Source organism: Ambystoma mexicanum, assembly GCF_040938575.1.
Source record: "Ambystoma mexicanum isolate Mex_15411 chromosome 12 unlocalized genomic scaffold, UKY_AmexF1_1 Mex_chr12_unloc.1, whole genome shotgun sequence".
Lineage (NCBI taxonomy): Eukaryota > Metazoa > Chordata > Amphibia > Caudata > Ambystomatidae > Ambystoma > Ambystoma mexicanum.
Window position 1 is genome coordinate 15451532 of NW_027182322.1, and position 15888 is coordinate 15467419.

The 15888-nt window shown below is 46.3% G+C and overlaps 7 non-coding genes across 7 annotated transcripts; all 7 read right to left on the reverse strand.

Annotated features, from left to right (window-relative positions):
- Nucleotides 1-770: 770 nt before the first annotated feature.
- Nucleotides 771-842, reverse strand: TRNAA-CGC (transfer RNA alanine (anticodon CGC)). The gene has a single exon. It is a non-coding gene; the product is annotated as a tRNA-Ala (tRNA).
- Nucleotides 843-3242: 2400 nt separating this feature from the next.
- Nucleotides 3243-3314, reverse strand: TRNAA-CGC (transfer RNA alanine (anticodon CGC)). The gene has a single exon. It is a non-coding gene; the product is annotated as a tRNA-Ala (tRNA).
- Nucleotides 3315-5707: 2393 nt separating this feature from the next.
- Nucleotides 5708-5779, reverse strand: TRNAA-CGC (transfer RNA alanine (anticodon CGC)). The gene has a single exon. It is a non-coding gene; the product is annotated as a tRNA-Ala (tRNA).
- Nucleotides 5780-8172: 2393 nt separating this feature from the next.
- TRNAA-CGC (transfer RNA alanine (anticodon CGC)) lies at nucleotides 8173-8244 on the reverse strand. Its single transcript has one exon. It is a non-coding gene; the product is annotated as a tRNA-Ala (tRNA).
- A 2385-nt stretch (nucleotides 8245-10629) lies between these two features.
- Nucleotides 10630-10701, reverse strand: TRNAA-CGC (transfer RNA alanine (anticodon CGC)). The gene has a single exon. It is a non-coding gene; the product is annotated as a tRNA-Ala (tRNA).
- A 2385-nt stretch (nucleotides 10702-13086) lies between these two features.
- TRNAA-CGC (transfer RNA alanine (anticodon CGC)) lies at nucleotides 13087-13158 on the reverse strand. The gene has a single exon. It is a non-coding gene; the product is annotated as a tRNA-Ala (tRNA).
- A 2395-nt stretch (nucleotides 13159-15553) lies between these two features.
- TRNAA-CGC (transfer RNA alanine (anticodon CGC)) lies at nucleotides 15554-15625 on the reverse strand. Its single transcript has one exon. It is a non-coding gene; the product is annotated as a tRNA-Ala (tRNA).
- Between the last annotated feature and the right edge of the window lie 263 nt (nucleotides 15626-15888).

The following is a 15888-nucleotide window of genomic DNA, read 5'->3' on the forward strand; positions in this document are numbered from 1 at the left end:
GGCCTCATACTTCCCAAGTATGTGCTCTACCACTGAGTTACATCCCCACTGCCAGCAAGGAACTGTGAAATCTACCAGATGCTGGCTGGCTGCTTGGGACTAACAGCGCCCAGAACTGACGGTAACTGTCGAATTGGAGTTTCCAAATGGCAGACTTCATTTTAGAGCCACCTGTGTCTGGTTGTCCATAGAAACATGCAGAAAGGCTGCCCCCCCATGCAATTCCCCTGACCAACTAATGAAAAATATCAATATGTTCAAGACTTTTGCTTTTAGAAGCCAGAGATAGGCCCCAGCAGCAGAGCTGGTAGGATATTCCAGCTCAAAACTAACAAGTTACAGAACCTGATCGACTTAGGTTGACAACAGAGGCACATCTGTGGCCACATCCAGTGAAAACAAATTATTTTTAAAGCTAGGCATCATATGCTACAAAGGTACAATGGTGGAGCTATACATTCGGAACCAAAACAATCGACTGAAAAGAAACGCAAGGCAATGCCAATACTTTCACGATTCTGCACCGTTAAAACTGTGGTGTGATGTTTCTCTCTGTGCATTTCTATTTGTAGTGATTGTGAAGGCATACAGGATGTTGACACTGGCAGGGACGTAAACCTCAGTGATATATTATAGGCAGGTTTGCCATACGGGCACCAGCGTTTTCTCAGACAAATAGATATGAATGTCGATGATCCTATAATCATGACCCGAGTTGCAGTGTGAAATACAAAATAACCGGGACAAAATCACACTGATGTTTATGCAAATGGAGATGCCGGGGATTGAACCCGGGTCCTCATACATGCGAAGCATGCGCTCTACCACTGAGATACATCCGCTCGGTGTGCAGTGGGCCTGTCCTGCAGACATCTTTTCCTGGGAGAATTCTTCCGGTCAAAATATGCTGCCAACTGAAGCACTAGCAAAAGACCAGGGAAAACGGGAGCAAGACTGGAAAAGCACATGGTCAGCTGAAGCAGTGTGCATTATGCTTCTCCATAAGAGATGACTTCCAGGGGAAGTATTCCACCAGAGGATTACCGTGCTCAAAGAGCCATCTCGTGGACAGAGACCATATGACAGTCAAAAAAAGGGAAACAATTGGAGATGCCAGGGATTGGACCCAGGGCCTCATCCATGCAAAGCAAGTGCTCTACCACTGAGCTACATCCCCTCGGTATGCAGTGTGTCTGTCCCGCAGACATAATTTTCAGGGAGAACTCTTCTGGTCAAAACATTCTGCCGAGTGAAGCACTAGCAAAAGAGCAGGGAAAACTGGAGCAAGAATGGAAAACCTCATGGTCACACTGAAGCAGTGTGCATTTTGCTTCTCCATAAGAGATGACTTCCAGGGGAAGATTTCCACCAGAGGATTACTGTGCTCAAAGGGCCATCTAGTGGATAGAGATCATATGACAGTCAAAAAGAGAAACAAGTGGAAATGCCCCAGGTCCTCATACATGCAAAGCATGCGCTCTACCACTGAGCTACATCCCCGCTGAGAGGACGCTTCCTCATCACACCTAAAAGCTTCAGGAGGGAGTGGGCTAAGTAAGGAAAGGGGTTTGCAGTAGTGCATATGAAAAAACATGACAACTGCCAAATTACATCTTACTACTTACAATGACAAAGTTAAAGCGCCAGGTCGATCTCATCACGTTGGTGCCTGAGACATCACATAATGTGACACAGCCATCTCGGATAGATGCCCCAGATTTGAGAAGTGTAGTTATGGAGAAAAAATAAATATATATATATATATATATATATATATATATATGTATGTCTTCAAACACCAAAAATGAGATAGCACCATTTCGCGCAGGAATTCCTCCAGCCGAAAGCCCACATATGTTGCTAGATAGACTGACACCTCTTTCGGGTGTCCTTCTGTATTTGCTGGCTAGTGGAAAGCAACGTGGACCCACCACTCTATAGCTCTGCCGTCATGAGTGTCCCTAGCACACTCGGCAGATGTCGCTTCTCTAGGCAGACAAGCAGTGGAATTCTGCGGAAGGTCAATGGTGCTTCCATTGGTTTTGCCACTAGGCGATCCATTGCAGCCCTAGAATGAAGCATAACCCGCTGAATGCATTAGGGTGTTCTGCGGTGGGAAAGGTCAGAGGGGGTGATAGTTGGTGAGCGTGCACAGCACCTCAGAATGACACCACTGCCTAGCAGGAGGACCGGTGGAGACACTATTTTCAGCCAATGCCCCTCTGTCTGAACGAGTCTGCCTTGTGTCATCCCGGTAAGAGATCAGGCTAACAGGCTTCCAATGAAAAAAGCAGACATCACACTGAAGCATGGTGCACCGTGCATGTCCACAATCATCGGCTCCAAAGAGAAGACGTTCAGGAACAGGATTTAGTATGGCAAAAGAACACATCATCCTAATTCCTATGTACAGGATAAAAAGCCCACAATTGAGGAAAAATATCACATGGAGATGCCTGGGATCGAACCTGTGGCCTCATACTTCCCAAGTATGTGCTCTACCACTGAGTTACATCCCCACTGCCAGCAAGGAACTGTGAAATCTACCAGATGCTGGCTGGCTGCTTGGGACTAACAGCGCCCAGAACTGACGGTAACTGTCGAATTGGAGTTTCCAAATGGCAGACTTCATTTTAGAGCCACCTGTGTCTGGTTGTCCATAGAAACATGCAGAAAGGCTGCCCCCCCATGCAATTCCCCTGACCAACTAATGAAAAATATCAATATGTTCAAGACTTTTGCTTTTAGAAGCCAGAGATAGGCCCCAGCAGCAGAGCTGGTAGGATATTCCAGCTCAAAACTAACAAGTTACAGAACCTGATCGACTTAGGTTGACAACAGAGGCACATCTGTGGCCACATCCAGTGAAAACAAATTATTTTTAAAGCTAGGCATCATATGCTACAAAGGTACAATGGTGGAGCTATACATTCGGAACCAAAACAATCGACTGAAAAGAAACGCAAGGCAATGCCAATACTTTCACGATTCTGCACCGTTAAAACTGTGGTGTGATGTTTCTCTCTGTGCATTTCTATTTGTAGTGATTGTGAAGGCATACAGGATGTTGACACTGGCAGGGACGTAAACCTCAGTGATATATTATAGGCAGGTTTGCCATACGGGCACCAGCGTTTTCTCAGACAAATCGATATGAATGTCGATGATCCTATAATCATGACCCGAGTTGCAGTGTGAAATACAAAATAACCGGGACAAAATCACACTGATGTTTATGCAAATGGAGATGCCGGGGATTGAACCCGGGACCTCATACATGCGAAGCATGCGCTCTACCACTGAGCTACATCCGCTCGGTGTGCAGTGGGCCTGTCCTGCAGACATCTTTTCCTGGGAGAATTCTTCCGGTCAAAATATGCTGCCAACTGAAGCACTAGCAAAAGACCAGGGAAAACGGGAGCAAGACTGGAAAAGCACATGGTCAGCTGAAGCAGTGTGCATTATGCTTCTCCATAAGAGATGACTTCCAGGGGAAGTATTCCACCAGAGGATTACCGTGCTCAAAGAGCCATCTCGTGGACAGAGACCATATGACAGTCAAAAAAAGGGAAACAATTGGAGATGCCAGGGATTGGACCCAGGGCCTCATCCATGCAAAGCAAGTGCTCTACCACTGAGCTACATCCCCTCGGTATGCAGTGTGTCTGTCCCGCAGACATAATTTTCAGGGAGAACTCTTCTGGTCAAAACATTCTGCCGAGTGAAGCACTAGCAAAAGAGCAGGGAAAACTGGAGCAAGAATGGAAAACCTCATGGTCACACTGAAGCAGTGTGCATTTTGCTTCTCCATAAGAGATGACTTCCAGGGGAAGATTTCCACCAGAGGATTACTGTGCTCAAAGGGCCATCTAGTGGATAGAGATCATATGACAGTCAAAAAGAGAAACAAGTGGAAATGCCCCAGGTCCTCATACATGCAAAGCATGCGCTCTACCACTGAGCTACATCCCCGCTGAGAGGACGCTTCCTCATCACACCTAAAAGCTTCAGGAGGGAGTGGGCTAAGTAAGGAAAGGGGTTTGCAGTAGTGCATATGAAAAAACATGACAACTGCCAAATTACATCTTACTACTTACAATGACAAAGTTAAAGCGCCAGGTCGATCTCATCACGTTGGTGCCTGAGACATCACATAATGTGACACAGCCATCTCGGATAGATGCCCCAGATTTGAGAAGTGTAGTTATGGAGAAAAAATAAATATATATATATATATATATATATATGTATGTCTTCAAACACCAAAAATGAGATAGCACCATTTCGCGCAGGAATTCCTCCAGCCGAAAGCCCACATATGTTGCTAGATAGACTGACACCTCTTTCGGATGTCCTTCTGTATTTGCTGGCTAGTGGAAAGCAACGTGGACCCACCACTCTATAGCTCTGCCGTCATGAGTGTCCCTAGCACACTCGGCAGATGTCGCTTCTCTAGGCAGACAAGCAGTGGAATTCTGCGGAAGGTCAATGGTGCTTCCATTGGTTTTGCCACTAGGCGATCCATTGCAGACCTAGAATGAAGCATAACCCGCTGAATGCATTCAGGGTGTTCTGCGGTGGGAAAGGTCAGAGGGGGTGATAGTTGGTGAGCGTGCACAGCACCTCAGAATGACACCACTGCCTAGCAGGAGGACCGGTGGAGACACTATTTTCAGCCAATGTCCCTCTGTCTGAACGAGTCTGCCTTGTGTCATCCCGGTAAGAGATCAGGCTAACAGGCTTCCAATGAAAAAAGCAGACATCACACTGAAGCATGGTGCACCGTGCATGTCCACAATCATCGGCTCCAAAGAGAAGACGTTCAGGAACAGGATTTAGTATGGCAAAAGAACACATCATCCTAATTCCTATGTACAGGATAAAAAGCCCACAATTGAGGAAAAATATCACATGGAGATGCCTGGGATCGAACCTGTGGCCTCATACTTCCCAAGTATGTGCTCTACCACTGAGTTACATCCCCACTGCCAGCAAGGAACTGTGAAATCTACCAGATGCTGGCTGGCTGCTTGGGACTAACAGCGCCCAGAACTGATGGTAACTGTCGAATTGGAGTTTCCAAATGGCGGACTTCATTTTAGAGCCACCTGTGTCTGGTTGTCCATAGAAACATGCAGAAAGGCTGCCCCCCCATGCAATTCCCCTGACCAACTAATGAAAAATATCAATATGTTCAAGACTTTTGCTTTTAGAAGCCAGAGATAGGCCCCAGCAGCAGAGCTGGTAGGATATTCCAGCTCAAAACTAACAAGTTACAGAACCTGATCGACTTAGGTTGACAACAGAGGCACATCTGTGGCCACATCCAGTGAAAACAAATTATTTTTAAAGCTAGGCATCATATGCTACAAAGGTACAATGGTGGAGCTATACATTCGGAACCAAAACAATCGACTGAAAAGAAACGCAAGGCAATGCCAATACTTTCACGATTCTGCACCGTTAAAACTGTGGTGTGATGTTTCTCTCTGTGCATTTCTATTTGTAGTGATTGTGAAGGCATACAGGATGTTGACACTGGCAGGGACGTAAACCTCAGTGATATATTATAGGCAGGTTTGCCATACGGGCACCAGCGTTTTCTCAGACAAATAGATATGAATGTCGATGATCCTATAATCATGACCCGAGTTGCAGTGTGAAATACAAAATAACCGGGACAAAATCACACTGATGTTTATGCAAATGGAGATGCCGGGGATTGAACCCGGGACCTCATACATGCGAAGCATGCGCTCTACCACTGAGCTACATCCGCTCGGTGTGCAGTGGGCCTGTCCTGCAGACATCTTTTCCTGGGAGAATTCTTCCGGTCAAAATATGCTGCCAACTGAAGCACTAGCAAAAGACCAGGGAAAACGGGAGCAAGACTGGAAAAGCACATGGTCAGCTGAAGCAGTGTGCATTATGCTTCTCCATAAGAGATGACTTCCAGGGGAAGTATTCCACCAGAGGATTACCGTGCTCAAAGAGCCATCTCGTGGACAGAGACCATATGACAGTCAAAAAAAGGGAAACAATTGGAGATGCCAGGGATTGGACCCAGGGCCTCATCCATGCAAAGCAAGTGCTCTACCACTGAGCTACATCCCCTCGGTATGCAGTGTGTCTGTCCCGCAGACATAATTTTCAGGGAGAACTCTTCTGGTCAAAACATTCTGCCGAGTGAAGCACTAGCAAAAGAGCAGGGAAAACTGGAGCAAGAATGGAAAACCTCATGGTCACACTGAAGCAGTGTGCATTTTGCTTCTCCATAAGAGATGACTTCCAGGGGAAGATTTCCACCAGAGGATTACTGTGCTCAAAGGGCCATCTAGTGGATAGAGATCATATGACAGTCAAAAAGAGAAACAAGTGGAAATGCCCCAGGTCCTCATACATGCAAAGCATGCGCTCTACCACTGAGCTACATCCCCGCTGAGAGGACGCTTCCTCATCACACCTAAAAGCTTCAGGAGGGAGTGGGCTAAGTAAGGAAAGGGGTTTGCAGTAGTGCATATGAAAAAACATGACAACTGCCAAATTACATCTTACTACTTACAATGACAAAGTTAAAGCGCCAGGTCGATCTCATCACGTTGGTGCCTGAGACATCACATAATGTGACACAGCCATCTCGGATAGATGCCCCAGATTTGAGAAGTGTAGTTATGGAGAAAAAATAAATATATATATATATATATATATATATGTATGTCTTCAAACACCAAAAATGAGATAGCACCATTTCGCGCAGGAATTCCTCCAGCCGAAAGCCCACATATGTTGCTAGATAGACTGACACCTCTTTCGGATGTCCTTCTGTATTTGCTGGCTAGTGGAAAGCAACGTGGACCCACCACTCTATAGCTCTGCCGTCATGAGTGTCCCTAGCACACTCGGCAGATGTCGCTTCTCTAGGCAGACAAGCAGTGGAATTCTGCGGAAGGTCAATGGTGCTTCCATTGGTTTTGCCACTAGGCGATCCATTGCAGCCCTAGAATGAAGCATAACCCGCTGAATGCATTCAGGGTGTTCTGCGGTGGGAAAGGTCAGAGGGGGTGATAGTTGGTGAGCGTGCACAGCACCTCAGAATGACACCACTGCCTAGCAGGAGGACCGGTGGAGACACTATTTTCAGCCAATGTCCCTCTGTCTGAACGAGTCTGCCTTGTGTCATCCCGGTAAGAGATCAGGCTAACAGGCTTCCAATGAAAAAAGCAGACATCACACTGAAGCATGGTGCACCGTGCATGTCCACAATCATCGGCTCCAAAGAGAAGACGTTCAGGAACAGGATTTAGTATGGCAAAAGAACACATCATCCTAATTCCTATGTACAGGATAAAAAGCCCACAATTGAGGAAAAATATCACATGGAGATGCCTGGGATCGAACCTGTGGCCTCATACTTCCCAAGTATGTGCTCTACCACTGAGTTACATCCCCACTGCCAGCAAGGAACTGTGAAATCTACCAGATGCTGGCTGGCTGCTTGGGACTAACAGCGCCCAGAACTGACGGTAACTGTCGAATTGGAGTTTCCAAATGGCAGACTTCATTTTAGAGCCACCTGTGTCTGGTTGTCCATAGAAACATGCAGAAAGGCTGCCCCCCCATGCAATTCCCCTGACCAACTAATGAAAAATATCAATATGTTCAAGACTTTTGCTTTTAGAAGCCAGAGATAGGCCCCAGCAGCAGAGCTGGTAGGATATTCCAGCTCAAAACTAACAAGTTACAGAACCTGATCGACTTAGGTTGACAACAGAGACACATCTGTGGCCACATCCAGTGAAAACAAATTATTTTTAAAGCTAGGCATCATATGCTACAAAGGTACAATGGTGGAGCTATACATTCGGAACCAAAACAATCGACTGAAAAGAAACGCAAGGCAATGCCAATACTTTCACGATTCTGCACCGTTAAAACTGTGGTGTGATGTTTCTCTCTGTGCATTTCTATTTGTAGTGATTGTGAAGGCATACAGGATGTTGACACTGGCAGGGACGTAAACCTCAGTGATATATTATAGGCAGGTTTGCCATACGGGCACCAGCGTTTTCTCAGACAAATAGATATGAATGTCGATGATCCTATAATCATGACCCGAGTTGCAGTGTGAAATACAAAATAACCGGGACAAAATCACACTGATGTTTATGCAAATGGAGATGCCGGGGATTGAACCCGGGACCTCATACATGCGAAGCATGCGCTCTACCACTGAGCTACATCCGCTCGGTGTGCAGTGGGCCTGTCCTGCAGACATCTTTTCCTGGGAGAATTCTTCCGGTCAAAATATGCTGCCAACTGAAGCACTAGCAAAAGACCAGGGAAAACGGGAGCAAGACTGGAAAAGCACATGGTCAGCTGAAGCAGTGTGCATTATGCTTCTCCATAAGAGATGACTTCCAGGGGAAGTATTCCACCAGAGGATTACCGTGCTCAAAGAGCCATCTCGTGGACAGAGACCATATGACAGTCAAAAAAAGGGAAACAATTGGAGATGCCAGGGATTGGACCCAGGGCCTCATCCATGCAAAGCAAGTGCTCTACCACTGAGCTACATCCCCTCGGTATGCAGTGTGTCTGTCCCGCAGACATAATTTTCAGGGAGAACTCTTCTGGTCAAAACATTCTGCCGAGTGAAGCACTAGCAAAAGAGCAGGGAAAACTGGAGCAAGAATGGAAAACCTCATGGTCACACTGAAGCAGTGTGCATTTTGCTTCTCCATAAGAGATGACTTCCAGGGGAAGATTTCCACCAGAGGATTACTGTGCTCAAAGGGCCATCTAGTGGATAGAGATCATATGACAGTCAAAAAGAGAAACAAGTGGAAATGCCCCAGGTCCTCATACATGCAAAGCATGCGCTCTACCACTGAGCTACATCCCCGCTGAGAGGACGCTTCCTCATCACACCTAAAAGCTTCAGGAGGGAGTGGGCTAAGTAAGGAAAGGGGTTTGCAGTAGTGCATATGAAAAAACATGACAACTGCCAAATTACATCTTACTACTTACAATGACAAAGTTAAAGCGCCAGGTCGATCTCATCACGTTGGTGCCTGAGACATCACATAATGTGACACAGCCATCTCGGATAGATGCCCCAGATTTGAGAAGTGTAGTTATGGAGAAAAAATAAATATATATATATATATATATATATATGTATGTCTTCAAACACCAAAAATGAGATAGCACCATTTCGCGCAGGAATTCCTCCAGCCGAAAGCCCACATATGTTGCTAGATAGACTGACACCTCTTTCGGATGTCCTTCTGTATTTGCTGGCTAGTGGAAAGCAACGTGGACCCACCACTCTATAGCTCTGCCGTCATGAGTGTCCCTAGCACACTCGGCAGATGTCGCTTCTCTAGGCAGACAAGCAGTGGAATTCTGCGGAAGGTCAATGGTGCTTCCATTGGTTTTGCCACTAGGCGATCCATTGCAGCCCTAGAATGAAGCATAACCCGCTGAATGCATTCAGGGTGTTCTGCGGTGGGAAAGGTCAGAGGGGGTGATAGTTGGTGAGCGTGCACAGCACCTCAGAATGACACCACTGCCTAGCAGGAGGACCGGTGGAGACACTATTTTCAGCCAATGCCCCTCTGTCTGAACGAGTCTGCCTTGTGTCATCCCGGTAAGAGATCAGGCTAACAGGCTTCCAATGAAAAAAGCAGACATCACACTGAAGCATGGTGCACCGTGCATGTCCACAATCATCGGCTCCAAAGAGAAGACGTTCAGGAACAGGATTTAGTATGGCAAAAGAACACATCATCCTAATTCCTATGTACAGGATAAAAAGCCCACAATTGAGGAAAAATATCACATGGAGATGCCTGGGATCGAACCTGTGGCCTCATACTTCCCAAGTATGTGCTTTACCACTGAGTTACATCCCCACTGCCAGCAAGGAACTGTGAAATCTACCAGATGCTGGCTGGCTGCTTGGGACTAACAGCGCCCAGAACTGACGGTAACTGTCGAATTGGAGTTTCCAAATGGCAGACTTCATTTTAGAGCCACCTGTGTCTGGTTGTCCATAGAAACATGCAGAAAGGCTGCCCCCCCATGCAATTCCCCTGACCAACTAATGAAAAATATCAATATGTTCAAGACTTTTGCTTTTAGAAGCCAGAGATAGGCCCCAGCAGCAGAGCTGGTAGGATATTCCAGCTCAAAACTAACAAGTTACAGAACCTGATCGACTTAGGTTGACAACAGAGGCACATCTGTGGCCACATCCAGTGAAAACAAATTATTTTTAAAGCTAGGCATCATATGCTACAATGGTGGAGCTATACATTCGGAACCAAAACAATCGACTGAAAAGAAACGCAAGGCAATGCCAATACTTTCACGATTCTGCACCGTTAAAACTGTGGTGTGATGTTTCTCTCTGTGCATTTCTATTTGTAGTGATTGTGAAGGCATACAGGATGTTGACACTGGCAGGGACGTAAACCTCAGTGATATATTATAGGCAGGTTTGCCATACGGGCACCAGCGTTTTCTCAGACAAATAGATATGAATGTCGATGATCCTATAATCATGACCCGAGTTGCAGTGTGAAATACAAAATAACCGGGACAAAATCACACTGATGTTTATGCAAATGGAGATGCCGGGGATTGAACCCGGGACCTCATACATGCGAAGCATGCGCTCTACCACTGAGCTACATCCGCTCGGTGTGCAGTGGGCCTGTCCTGCAGACATCTTTTCCTGGGAGAATTCTTCCGGTCAAAATATGCTGCCAACTGAAGCACTAGCAAAAGACCAGGGAAAACGGGAGCAAGACTGGAAAAGCACATGGTCAGCTGAAGCAGTGTGCATTATGCTTCTCCATAAGAGATGACTTCCAGGGGAAGTATTCCACCAGAGGATTACCGTGCTCAAAGAGCCATCTCGTGGACAGAGACCATATGACAGTCAAAAAAAGGGAAACAATTGGAGATGCCAGGGATTGGACCCAGGGCCTCATCCATGCAAAGCAAGTGCTCTACCACTGAGCTACATCCCCTCGGTATGCAGTGTGTCTGTCCCGCAGACATAATTTTCAGGGAGAACTCTTCTGGTCAAAACATTCTGCCGAGTGAAGCACTAGCAAAAGAGCAGGGAAAACTGGAGCAAGAATGGAAAACCTCATGGTCACACTGAAGCAGTGTGCATTTTGCTTCTCCATAAGAGATGACTTCCAGGGGAAGATTTCCACCAGAGGATTACTGTGCTCAAAGGGCCATCTAGTGGATAGAGATCATATGACAGTCAAAAAGAGAAACAAGTGGAAATGCCCCAGGTCCTCATACATGCAAAGCATGCGCTCTACCACTGAGCTACATCCCCGCTGAGAGGACGCTTCCTCATCACACCTAAAAGCTTCAGGAGGGAGTGGGCTAAGTAAGGAAAGGGGTTTGCAGTAGTGCATATGAAAAAACATGACAACTGCCAAATTACATCTTACTACTTACAATGACAAAGTTAAAGCGCCAGGTCGATCTCATCACGTTGGTGCCTGAGACATCACATAATGTGACACAGCCATCTCGGATAGATGCCCCAGATTTGAGAAGTGTAGTTATGGAGAAAAAATAAATATATATATATATATATATATATATGTATGTCTTCAAACACCAAAAATGAGATAGCACCATTTCGCGCAGGAATTCCTCCAGCCGAAAGCCCACATATGTTGCTAGATAGACTGACACCTCTTTCGGATGTCCTTCTGTATTTGCTGGCTAGTGGAAAGCAACGTGGACCCACCACTCTATAGCTCTGCCGTCATGAGTGTCCCTAGCACACTCGGCAGATGTCGCTTCTCTAGGCAGACAAGCAGTGGAATTCTGCGGAAGGTCAATGGTGCTTCCATTGGTTTTGCCACTAGGCGATCCATTGCAGCCCTAGAATGAAGCATAACCCGCTGAATGCATTCAGGGTGTTCTGCGGTGGGAAAGGTCAGAGGGGGTGATAGTTGGTGAGCGTGCACAGCACCTCAGAATGACACCACTGCCTAGCAGGAGGACCGGTGGAGACACTATTTTCAGCCAATGCCCCTCTGTCTGAACGAGTCTGCCTTGTGTCATCCCGGTAAGAGATCAGGCTAACAGGCTTCCAATGAAAAAAGCAGACATCACACTGAAGCATGGTGCACCGTGCATGTCCACAATCATCGGCTCCAAAGAGAAGACGTTCAGGAACAGGATTTAGTATGGCAAAAGAACACATCATCCTAATTCCTATGTACAGGATAAAAAGCCCACAATTGAGGAAAAATATCACATGGAGATGCCTGGGATCGAACCTGTGGCCTCATACTTCCCAAGTATGTGCTTTACCACTGAGTTACATCCCCACTGCCAGCAAGGAACTGTGAAATCTACCAGATGCTGGCTGGCTGCTTGGGACTAACAGCGCCCAGAACTGACGGTAACTGTCGAATTGGAGTTTCCAAATGGCAGACTTCATTTTAGAGCCACCTGTGTCTGGTTGTCCATAGAAACATGCAGAAAGGCTGCCCCCCCATGCAATTCCCCTGACCAACTAATGAAAAATATCAATATGTTCAAGACTTTTGCTTTTAGAAGCCAGAGATAGGCCCCAGCAGCAGAGCTGGTAGGATATTCCAGCTCAAAACTAACAAGTTACAGAACCTGATCGACTTAGGTTGACAACAGAGGCACATCTGTGGCCACATCCAGTGAAAACAAATTATTTTTAAAGCTAGGCATCATATGCTACAATGGTGGAGCTATACATTCGGAACCAAAACAATCGACTGAAAAGAAACGCAAGGCAATGCCAATACTTTCACGATTCTGCACCGTTAAAACTGTGGTGTGATGTTTCTCTCTGTGCATTTCTATTTGTAGTGATTGTGAAGGCATACAGGATGTTGACACTGGCAGGGACGTAAACCTCAGTGATATATTATAGGCAGGTTTGCCATACGGGCACCAGCGTTTTCTCAGACAAATAGATATGAATGTCGATGATCCTATAATCATGACCCGAGTTGCAGTGTGAAATACAAAATAACCGGGACAAAATCACACTGATGTTTATGCAAATGGAGATGCCGGGGATTGAACCCGGGACCTCATACATGCGAAGCATGCGCTCTACCACTGAGCTACATCCGCTCGGTGTGCAGTGGGCCTGTCCTGCAGACATCTTTTCCTGGGAGAATTCTTCCGGTCAAAATATGCTGCCAACTGAAGCACTAGCAAAAGACCAGGGAAAACGGGAGCAAGACTGGAAAAGCACATGGTCAGCTGAAGCAGTGTGCATTATGCTTCTCCATAAGAGATGACTTCCAGGGGAAGTATTCCACCAGAGGATTACCGTGCTCAAAGAGCCATCTCGTGGACAGAGACCATATGACAGTCAAAAAAAGGGAAACAATTGGAGATGCCAGGGATTGGACCCAGGGCCTCATCCATGCAAAGCAAGTGCTCTACCACTGAGCTACATCCCCTCGGTATGCAGTGTGTCTGTCCCGCAGACATAATTTTCAGGGAGAACTCTTCTGGTCAAAACATTCTGCCGAGTGAAGCACTAGCAAAAGAGCAGGGAAAACTGGAGCAAGAATGGAAAACCTCATGGTCACACTGAAGCAGTGTGCATTTTGCTTCTCCATAAGAGATGACTTCCAGGGGAAGATTTCCACCAGAGGATTACTGTGCTCAAAGGGCCATCTAGTGGATAGAGATCATATGACAGTCAAAAAGAGAAACAAGTGGAAATGCCCCAGGTCCTCATACATGCAAAGCATGCGCTCTACCACTGAGCTACATCCCCGCTGAGAGGACGCTTCCTCATCACACCTAAAAGCTTCAGGAGGGAGTGGGCTAAGTAAGGAAAGGGGTTTGCAGTAGTGCATATGAAAAAACATGACAACTGCCAAATTACATCTTACTACTTACAATGACAAAGTTAAAGCGCCAGGTCGATCTCATCACGTTGGTGCCTGAGACATCACATAATGTGACACAGCCATCTCGGATAGATGCCCCAGATTTGAGAAGTGTAGTTATGGAGAAAAAATAAATATATATATATATATATATATATATATGTATGTCTTCAAACACCAAAAATGAGATAGCACCATTTCGCGCAGGAATTCCTCCAGCCGAAAGCCCACATATGTTGCTAGATAGACTGACACCTCTTTCGGATGTCCTTCTGTATTTGCTGGCTAGTGGAAAGCAACGTGGACCCACCACTCTATAGCTCTGCCGTCATGAGTGTCCCTAGCACACTCGGCAGATGTCGCTTCTCTAGGCAGACAAGCAGTGGAATTCTGCGGAAGGTCAATGGTGCTTCCATTGGTTTTGCCACTAGGCGATCCATTGCAGCCCTAGAATGAAGCATAACCCGCTGAATGCATTCAGGGTGTTCTGCGGTGGGAAAGGTCAGAGGGGGTGATAGTTGGTGAGCGTGCACAGCACCTCAGAATGACACCACTGCCTAGCAGGAGGACCGGTGGAGACACTATTTTCAGCCAATGCCCCTCTGTCTGAACGAGTCTGCCTTGTGTCATCCCGGTAAGAGATCAGGCTAACAGGCTTCCAATGAAAAAAGCAGACATCACACTGAAGCATGGTGCACCGTGCATGTCCACAATCATCGGCTCCAAAGAGAAGACGTTCAGGAACAGGATTTAGTATGGCAAAAGAACACATCATCCTAATTCCTATGTACAGGATAAAAAGCCCACAATTGAGGAAAAATATCACATGGAGATGCCTGGGATCGAACCTGTGGCCTCATACTTCCCAAGTATGTGCTCTACCACTGAGTTACATCCCCACTGCCAGCAAGGAACTGTGAAATCTACCAGATGCTGGCTGGCTGCTTGGGACTAACAGCGCCCAGAACTGACGGTAACTGTCGAATTGGAGTTTCCAAATGGCAGACTTCATTTTAGAGCCACCTGTGTCTGGTTGTCCATAGAAACATGCAGAAAGGCTGCCCCCCCATGCAATTCCCCTGACCAACTAATGAAAAATATCAATATGTTCAAGACTTTTGCTTTTAGAAGCCAGAGATAGGCCCCAGCAGCAGAGCTGGTAGGATATTCCAGCTCAAAACTAACAAGTTACAGAACCTGATCGACTTAGGTTGACAACAGAGGCACATCTGTGGCCACATCCAGTGAAAACAAATTATTTTTAAAGCTAGGCATCATATGCTACAAAGGTACAATGGTGGAGCTATACATTCGGAACCAAAACAATCGACTGAAAAGAAACGCAAGGCAATGCCAATACTTTCACGATTCTGCACCGTTAAAACTGTGGTGTGATGTTTTTCTCTGTGCATTTCTATTTGTAGTGATTGTGAAGGCATACAGGATGTTGACACTGGCAGGGACGTAAACCTCAGTGATATATTATAGGCAGGTTTGCCATACGGGCACCAGCGTTTTCTCAGACAAATAGATATGAATGTCGATGATCCTATAATCATGACCCGAGTTGCAGTGTGAAATACAAAATAACCGGGACAAAATCACACTGATGTTTATGCAAATGGAGATGCCGGGGATTGAACCCGGGACCTCATACATGCGAAGCATGCGCTCTACCACTGAGCTACATCCGCTCGGTGTGCAGTGGGCCTGTCCTGCAGACATCTTTTCCTGGGAGAATTCTTCCGGTCAAAATATGCTGCCAACTGAAGCACTAGCAAAAGACCAGGGAAAACGGGAGCAAGACTGGAAAAGCACATGGTCAGCTGAAGCAGTGTGCATTATGCTTCTCCATAAGAGATGACTTCCAGGGGAAGTATTCCACCAGAGGATTACCGTGCTCAAAGAGCCATCTCGTGGACAGAGACCATATGACAGTCAAAAAAAGGGAAACAAT